Source organism: Medicago sativa, chromosome 2 (assembly GCF_051527215.1).
Source record: "Medicago sativa cultivar Bolivia chromosome 2, Bolivia_mono, whole genome shotgun sequence".
NCBI classification, from domain to species: domain Eukaryota; kingdom Viridiplantae; phylum Streptophyta; class Magnoliopsida; order Fabales; family Fabaceae; genus Medicago; species Medicago sativa.
In genome coordinates this window covers 66,636,547-66,646,091 of record NC_140750.1, presented here as the reverse complement: position 1 = coordinate 66,646,091, position 9,545 = coordinate 66,636,547, and the positions used below count along the sequence as shown (strand labels likewise).

Genomic DNA, 9,545 nt, shown 5'->3' with positions numbered 1-9,545 from the left:
ACTTTGATTTTATGTTTTTATATAAATGTCGTTTTGATCTTTTAAGCTAAAGTTCGTCAGTTATACCCTTTCTCACTTACTCATATTCATTTTCAATAAAACTTTCCCGCATTTACATTAGACCTTCATACCGATGTTACCCCAAGGCCATCAACATCTGTTATCTCCAACTTTATCATGGTTCAACGCTCGACTTGTCCTATTTATAGTGCAACATACACAATTATGATAAATAATCACCATCAACATTATCTAGTAAACCTAACTCATATTTGCGATAGGGGATATATTGAGATCAATTTAATGTGATTAACAATTATATATTATAATCATCGTCAGTAGAAATATACACAACTGTAAAACCCTTGTATGAGTAGAAAGATCATCCATCTGTACCTTGCAATTAGGAATTGAAAGGAGTAAGTAATATGAATTTTACCATATAAATTGAAATATAAAAACACTTATTTGACATTAAAAGAATAAAGTTATGTCCTCGTGAGCTTAGCTCAGTTGGTTGGAACAATGCATAAAATAAAATATGCAAGGTCCGGGGTTCAAACCCCGGCCACTACCAAAAAAAAGAAGAATAAATTATCGCCATAGTTCCATTGGGGTTCAAACCCCGGCCACTACCAAAAAAAAGAAAAGAATAAAGTTATCGCCATAGTTCCATTCAGACAAGCGATAATAAAAACAAGCAATTGAAGGCAAGTAACTGGCGATACTTTGGAAGCTCTAACAGTTGGAGAATAACTTGAAGGCAAGTTTTAGAAGACACCTTCATGGGTGACTTCTAGCAAAACCCATATATATATATATATATATATATATATATATATATATATATATCATAAAGATCTACTTAATCTATCTTCAACATTAGTTTGAAGTTGACAAACTAGTCATGGACCGAAAATGGAGCTCAAGTTTAAGACTTAGTCCATGTCTTCTAAAATGGTTTAATTTTGTATTCAAGTTGAATATATAGAACAGAATCTATTACGTAAGATGTACATTGAATATCCTCTCTTATAGAGTAATCATATTATAATTAAGAAATTATATTATCTATCCTCATTTATATAATTATCCCCATAAATGTGTACATATATCAGACACAACTAGGGGTGGGAATAGGTTAGGCCGATCGAGCTAGGCTTTGCAAGCCTAAGTCTGGCCTGCCATATTTTTTTCAAAGCCTAAGCCTGACCAGCGGCCTGTCATAGGCCTACTTTTTAGGCCTGAGCCTGGCCTTCTGAAAGTTTGATACGACCTACTAACCTGTTTAAAATCTTATATCTTATGAACATATTTAAATAAGCAATGTGATCTAAGTTTAAATGGACTAGCGAACTAATAGTTCAATTATATTAAACTCTCTTTTGATAATCAACACGATGTTTTAGGAAATTTGACTATATATTGTATCATATTTCTATTCTAGTTTATAATAATACATTTATATATGCAAAAAATTAATGTATACTAATAAAACTTAAATTATTGAAAAAGTTTACAAATTTATATTTTAATTCAAAGTACAAAATATTATATAATAATAAATAATATTATTCATATTACTTAAATAGGCCGGCCTAATAGAATTAAGAGGCTTTTTGAGAGGCATGTGACATGACCTTTTAAACTAAATAGGCTTAAGAAAGAGCATAGGCCTTCTCTATTTAAGAAAAAAGCTTGGCCTGGTCTGGCCTGTCGTAGGCTAGACCGTAGGGCCCTGTAGGTCGGCCTAAGCTATTCCCATCCCTAGACACAACCATTTGACTATTTGCCTAGTAGGGTATAGAATCCTTGAAAGTCATATAATAGGTAAGTCATTTTCAAGTGGGTGGGTTTAGCCTATAGAAGGACTTTGATAACACTTGGGTAATCTTGGAGAGGCTGGGATGATACTCAGGGGAAGCCCGTAGAGGCTGGACAATACTTGGTGCCTGAAAAGGTGTAAGAGAATCTATAATAGAGATCCTTAATATGAAGTTTTTAAATGGGTCTTACGTGTACACATAACTCTTTTATAATTTTTTAATAACAGTATCTAATAAGCACTCAGTCACTTCAATAGAGACCCACCGACAAAATGTCTAAATGGGTCTCACTAATAACTCTTCATCGTTTACATTCCAACAATACAATGATTAATCTAATAAAAAATAGTGTGAGGTCCACTTAAGAATAGAGGTCGTAAGTGAGAGTTTGAGTCTTAGAAGAACCCAAAAAAAAAAATCCCAATAGAGATACATATTATATACCGGGTCTTAAATGGTTAAAACTTCACCATTGGGGATCGTCTAACAATACTTGTAATTTGGAGAGGCGGAGCAGAGAATACTCAATGTTTTGCGAGGCTTAAAAAAATAATACATGTAAAACCATGACAAGAAAATGTAAATAATCCTCAAAGCCATAGAGGTAGAGTTAAGAATCATCAAAGTCGTAAGGGGTGGAGTTAAAAATACTCAAATGATCAACAGGGGTTGAGTTAAGAATCTTGAAACATGGAGAGAAGCAAAGTGAAGAATACCCAATCTTGAAAAGGCGGAGTTAAGAGTACTTGAAGTCATTCGGATGAAAAATTAAAAATTTCTCTTAGAAGGGGAGAACTACTAATATAAAAATTTGTGTGTTTTCTCTTTACTTTAAATGTTCTTTATGTCTTTTCTTCAAATGACTTAAATCAAATGTTTTAAGTAAAATAAGAAAAACTTTGACAAAGAACTTAAAGAAAATGTTTAAAAAAGTAAAACACAATTCAAAGTTCCTCCTCCTTTCTTGTGTTTCTCATCACCTTCATATATAAACAAATAGTTTCTTCAATGTTAAGAATGAGTCTTATTACGAAAACTCCCGTCCCATGTAGAAAAGAAATAAAGCTTAGACTGAGTTTATAAAGAGACGTGTCTCTCTCTCTCTCTCTCTCTCTCTCTCTCTCTCTCTCTCTCTCTCTCTCTCTCTCTCTCTCTCTCCTAATATTGTATTTAGAGCTTATCCAAGATGCGTTGAGCCACCTGTTTTAAAGTCACCGCTATCTGCATTTGAATCATGCTTTCGATGTCCAATCATGAGCGTGGAAAAGTATGTTTTAGAGCTATACATTGGATGAGATATGATATGAATATGTGTTTATAAGTGGTGGGTAGTTCCTATTGTATAATTAGGCATAAAATTATCTCAAAAACATAATCAGCATATTTAGGGTCGTTCCTCTGAAAATGGAGGCCCGGTTCTCATAGTAAAAATTGGTCCAAAAAAAACGCAACTCTTTTAAGAGAGCAAAGAAAAAAGTTTGAAATATATGTTTATTACTATTTTCATGAGAAAAAAAAAACATTATAATGTTTATTGTTAGAGCTTTGCTATTTTATATAATAATTATTAGTTAAAAATTGTAAAAAGTGTTCTATAAAAATATGTGCCAAAAAATTCATACAACAAGTGGTCTAAATAAATAAGAAGGAAAAAAAAGTATCATTGTGTTTCTGTCCAAAAAATAATAAATTTAAGAAGCAAAAAGTACATTTTGTGAGAGTTGAACCCATACCCATGTACAAATACTTGTTCTTCTCTTTAAAGTCTATATATAAATAATGAGATGAATTTTATATACTTTGTGATAATAAACCTTACAGAATGTGTTTAACAATAAACCTTACAGAGTTTTGATGATAACAAGGTATTAAAATTGTCAATTGGACTAGCTAATATTTGTTCAAGTGTACAGGACCATAGTTAAAAAGTTACATCATATAAAGGTTCTGAAGAACTAAAGAGAGCTAAGGAATCAAGAAAAAGGAAGCTTGAAAGCCTCTGAAGAAAAGTGCTCCTGAAGTCAATAGTGCTCCTGAAGACAAAGTGCTCCTGAAGATGAAGACGTCATCAGAAGCTGAAGTTCATCAGAAGCAAGTTACCCAGAAGCTGAAAATCACCAGAAGCTGAAGATTCAAGATTTAACTCTTCAAAAGCTGTCTATTGGATTCGAAAGCAATGCTGAAGACTGGAAATATAAAGCAACGGTCATTTTGTGAAGATTTGAAGGCATTGGATGCTTATCTTCAAAAAGTGTTAACAAAGTACAAAGTGTACGAAGTGTACAACTACTATCTCCACTACTCTGCAGTGTCCACGCTACAAGACAAGAAAACAGCTCCAGAATACAGCTCTGCCTACAACAATGTTCCTTCACAATATGAATGGATTTCAAATTGGTTCTTCATAGGACAACAACCATATCAGGCAAAAGATCATTGGTGATTGATCAAGCTTCAATAAAGGAGTGAAGACTTAGAGTTTGGAAATGCTGAACACAAGACTCAACATTTTACTAGTGCCAAAACTCTGCTGAAATTGTTCTGCATTCAAAATTCACTTAGAATTTCTATTTCTCAAGTTCATATCTTAGAAATTCTTAAGTCTTAAGAGTTTTATCTGATTTGTATTGTGAACACCACTGATTGTATATCAAGTCTCTTGCAATTGTGCTTGAGCAAAGAAGTCTCTTGATTGTGTTCTTGAGCATAGGAAGACTCTTGCAAAGTGTGCTTGAGCAAAGGAAGTCTCTTGCTGTGTACTTGAGCAATTGTAATCAGATATTACATTTTAGTGAACTCTCCTTGGAAGTACAAGGGGGATTGGACTACTTCCGGATCGTGGAAGGAACCAGTATAATTGCTTTGTGTCTTTCTTCTTCTCTCTCTGTTTTTATCCGCTGCATTTAGATCCTGAATATCACTTCAGAAGATGTCTCACTTTGCTTCTGATCAATGTGCTTCAGTTTAGGAGAAACGAAGAAAAATCTAACACAATTCAACCCCCCCTTCTTGTGTTTTTCTCACCTTCAATTGGTATCAGAGCCTTGGTCTGTTGTCTTTAACACTTAACAGTGTAATAGAAAAAATCTGAGAAAAACATGTCTGGTGATACTTCCAGATCTAGATCTGGCCACAACAACAACAATGTTCCATATGATTATGGTGACAACAAGAAATCCAGTGTAGGAAAGATTCCTACATTCAATGGAGACCCTGAAGAATTTTCTTGGTGGAAAACCAACTTCTACAGCTATGTCATGAGTTTAGATGAAGAATTATGGGACATACTTGAAGAAGGTGTTGGTGATGACTTGGTTCTTGATGAAGAAGGAGCTGCTGTTGATAGAAAGAAACATACTCCTGCTCAGAAGAAGATTTATAAGAAGCATCATATTATCAGAGGAGCACTTGTCACTGCTATTCCTAAAGCAGAGTATATGAAGATGAGTGATAAGTCATCTGTTAAAGCAATGTTTGCTTCTCTTTGTGCTAATTATGAAGGCAGCAAGAAAGTCAGAGAAGCAAACGCTCTTATGCTGGTTCATCAGTATGAGTTGTTCAAGATGAAGGATGATGAGACTATTGAGAAAATGTACTCAAGGTTTCAAACCCTAGTCTCTGGACTACAAATACTGAAGAAGAGTTATGTTGCTTCTGATCATGTGAGCAAGATACTCAAAAGTTTGCCTGCTAGATGGAGACCAAAAGTGACTGCCATTGAGGAAGCTAAAGATTTAAACACTTTAAGTGTTGAAGATCTTGTTAGTTCTCTCAAAGTTCATGAGTTAAGTCTTAATGAACATGAGTCTACTAAGAAGAGTAAATCAATAGCTCTTCCATCCAAAGGCAAGTCATCAAAAGCTCTCAAAGTAGTTGAATCTGAAGAAGAAGAAGAAGAACCATATGGTTCAGATTCTGAAGAAGATGCTGCTGAGATGGCCATGCTCTCCAACAGACTGCAGTATCTGGCTAAGAAGAATAAAAAGTTTCTGACCAGAAGGAGTAACTTCAGAAGCTCAAATAAAGAAGATCAGAAGGGTTGCTTCAACTGCAAGAAGCCTGGACATTTCATTGCTGATTGCCCTGATCTTCAGAAAGAGAAGTCAAAGGACAAGTCAAAGAAGTCAACTTTCAAACCAAGCAAGTTCAAGAAGCAGAATAAACAGAGTTTAATGGCCACCTGGGATGATTTTGGGAAGTGAATCTGGATCTGATAGAGATGAAGCTGATGAAGGTGCAAAGATAATTGTTGGGTTAGTAGCTACAACAACTTCAGAAGCTGGATCAGAATCAGACTCAGAAGAAGAAAATGAGGTATATTCTAAAATTCCCAAAGAAGAGTTGATTGAGTCTCTTAAAGAAATCCTTACACATTTTGAAGTAAGAACCAATGAGTTGAAGGATTTAAAAGAAAAATATGTTGATTTAATGAAACAACAAGAATCAACTCTATTAGATCTGAAGGCTTCTGAAGAAGGACTTAGAGGTTTTGACTTCATTTGTAAAACTTATGAAGACAAGCTCAGGTTCTTGTGTCAGAAGCTACAAGAAAAGTGTAATGGAAAACCTTTAAGCAACCATTAGATTACGCTTGAAGATTTTATCATGTCTGGCATTGACAGAAACAAAGTTGCTTCTATGATTTATAGCATTTACAAGAACAATGGCAGAGAAATTGGTTTTTCAGAAGTGAAAACTAGTAAAACCAATCTTAAATCCTGTTGCGAATGCGTCAAGGAAGGACTGAAAACAGTTTTTGTACCTGAAGGTGTAAAAGGTGAAACTGTGGTTCAGTCAGAACCTGAAGCTCCTGACTCTAAGGCTAAGATTGCATCAAAGCCAAAGAATCTTAAGTCTAAGGTTGTGACTAACTCTGAACCCAAAACCTCTAAGATTAGGATTCTGAAGAGATCAGAACCTGTTCCTCAAAGTCTGATGAAACCAGAATCTAAAATCCTGAAGTCTGGTGTTCAGAAGAACAAAACAGTGTCTGCTTCTGAAATACCAAAATCAAAAGGTGTTAAACCTAAGGTAATGGTTAATCATAAGCAACCTAAATCACATCCTAAAGTACAAGAAGTGAATAGTAAAGCTTCCAGTACTAACCTTCCAGGACCCATAACACAATGGGTACCTAAATCTAAACTTGTGAAAAATGCAGATATGTCTAAAAGCAATGCCAAAGCAGAAATCATGGTACCTAGACAGCGGTTGCTCAAGACACATGACAGGAGAGAAGTCCATGTTCCTCAACCTAACAATGAAAGAAGGAGGAAATGTGAAGTTTGGAGGCAACCAGTCTGGCAAGATCATTGGTACAGGAACCATTGCTAATTCCTCTACCTCAATTAATAATGTATGGTTGGTAGATGGGCTTGAACATAACCTATTGAGCATCAGTCAATTCTGTGACAATGGTTATGATGATTTATTTGAAAAAGCCAACTGTACTGTAATCAACAAAGAAGACAAATTCATTGTGTTCAAGGGAAAGAGAGTGGAAAATGTCTATAAAATCAACTTTTCTGAACTGGTTGATCAGAAGGTTATTTGCCTTCTATCAATGAATGATAAGAAATGGATGTGACACAGAAGGTTGGGACATGCTAACTGGAGATTAATCTCTAAGCTTAGTAAGTTACAACTTGTCAAAGGCCTTCCTGATATAGATTATCATTCAGATGCACTCTGTGGTGCATGCCAGAAAGGAAAAATTGTGAAAACATCTTTTAAAACTAAAGACATTGTTTCAAACTCCAGACCCTTAGAACTACTCCATATTGATTTATTTGGACCAGTCAGTACTGCATCCTTATATGGAAGTAAATATGGATTAGTCATTGTTGATGATTATAGCAGATGGACTTGGGTAAAATTCCTGAAAAGTAAAGATGTTGCTTGTGATGTATTCAGTAACTTCTGCACACAAATTCAATCTGAAAAAGAAACAAAAATTTAGAAAATCAGAGGTGATCATGGTGGAGAGTTTGAAAATGAGCCATTTGAGGCTTTCTGTGAAAAACATGGAATTGTTCATGAATTCTCTTCTCCTAGAACTCCACAACAAAATGGGGATGTAGAGAGAAAGAATAGTGTTGGAGTAAGCCCTAATAGCCAATCTATGTTGATTGGGTTTGCTTTGTATCATGATATTGATATAAGTATATATTGTGAATATATAATAATAAGGCATTTCTTTATTGATTTTGTTCTGTTTCAAAATAATAAAGTCCCTAGAATAGTTAGTCCGTTTAATGGAACATTAAGTATAACTTAATTGTGAGACCCCGTTAAACATAAGGAAACTATTCTTAAAGTATCTGTAGTCAAGCTTTATTGAGAAGTGGGATATCATTAAAGCATAGAGACTATTATGTGGGTAGACTGATGATCACATCTCACAGATCATGGATAAAAGAGTTATCAAGTCTTCACATAGATATAAATATTAGGAGTAATATTTATATTGGATTGACCCGCTATGAGAATACTACATAGTAAAAGTTATGAAAAGTGTCATAAGATATTCTCATAGTGATAGTGGTGTATTCCACCCTTCGACCTGAAACCACTATGTACCCTAGATGTTGGAGTCGAGTGCTTTGTCACCATTCAAACGTTGTCCGTAACAGGATGACTATAAAGTTGGTTGATGGGTACTCCATGAATCATGCTGAGGGACATGAGTGACCTAGATGGAATTTGCCCCTCCTACATAACAGGAGAAATGTCTACAGGCCCAATATTGAACTAGACAAGGATGACACGGTCTATGCCTTGTGTTCAATATAGACATGAGGGCAAAAGGGTAATTATACACATGATCATTATCACAGAAAGGTTTCGTCAGATCACATGACATTCTCGTCACTTGGGTAGCAGTGATGCGTTGCTAGATACCGCTCACTGTTTATAATATTAAATATGTGATTTAATATTATTGCCAAAGTTATGAGAACCTATAGGGTCACACACAAAGGACAGATAGGTGAGAGAATTAAATAAGTAAGACTTATTTATAAAATAATAAGTAAGACTTATTAATAATTAAATAATTAAATATGACTTTATTATTTAATTTACGAAAAATAGAGAAATGCGGTCCACCGTAAGGTACGGTGTGTTTAAATGAAATATGGTGCACTGTAAGGTACGGTGTACTTAAGTGCTTGTCTTGCTGACCACACAAGTGACTCTATAAATAGAACCCTTGTGTTGAAGCATTACTAACTTTTGGTTGAAAGACTTAACCTAATTCTAAAGTTAGAAACCTAGCCGCCGCTCTCTAAACCCTACTCTCTTGAATCTCCGTTGGAATTGACTAGCACCGGTCATCGGAAGTTCTGTTCGTGTGGACTGAGTAGAGGCATGGCTACGTTGCTTTGCTCGTTATCAGAAATAATTCTGGTTCTGCGCTTCAAGAGGTAAACACATAATCCTTAAAGTGTTTAAGCATGTGTTCTTGTTGATTTGTGATTAATGATTTAATCAAGATCCGTTTTCATTGGGATTTCTTCCGCAAAGAGGATTAAAATTTTGAAAAACCCCTCTAAAAATCCCTTCAGTGGTATCAGAGCTTCTGGTTATGTTTAAATCGTTGATTCAAATTTTGTTGTTCGCAGTATGCAAACTTTTGTAACAGATGGAATGTTTAATTTTGTTTTTAATTCGATTAGAAATCAATGGCTGAATTTAAATCAATGGTTGCTACGTAATTGT

The 9,545-nt window shown here is 34.8% G+C and overlaps 1 pseudogene; it reads left to right on the top strand.

The window, feature by feature from the left end:
• The first annotated feature begins 4,924 nt into the window (after window positions 1–4,924).
• On the top strand, window positions 4,925–7,785 carry LOC146949889 (uncharacterized; annotated as a pseudogene).
• The last annotated feature ends 1,760 nt before the right edge of the window (window positions 7,786–9,545 follow it).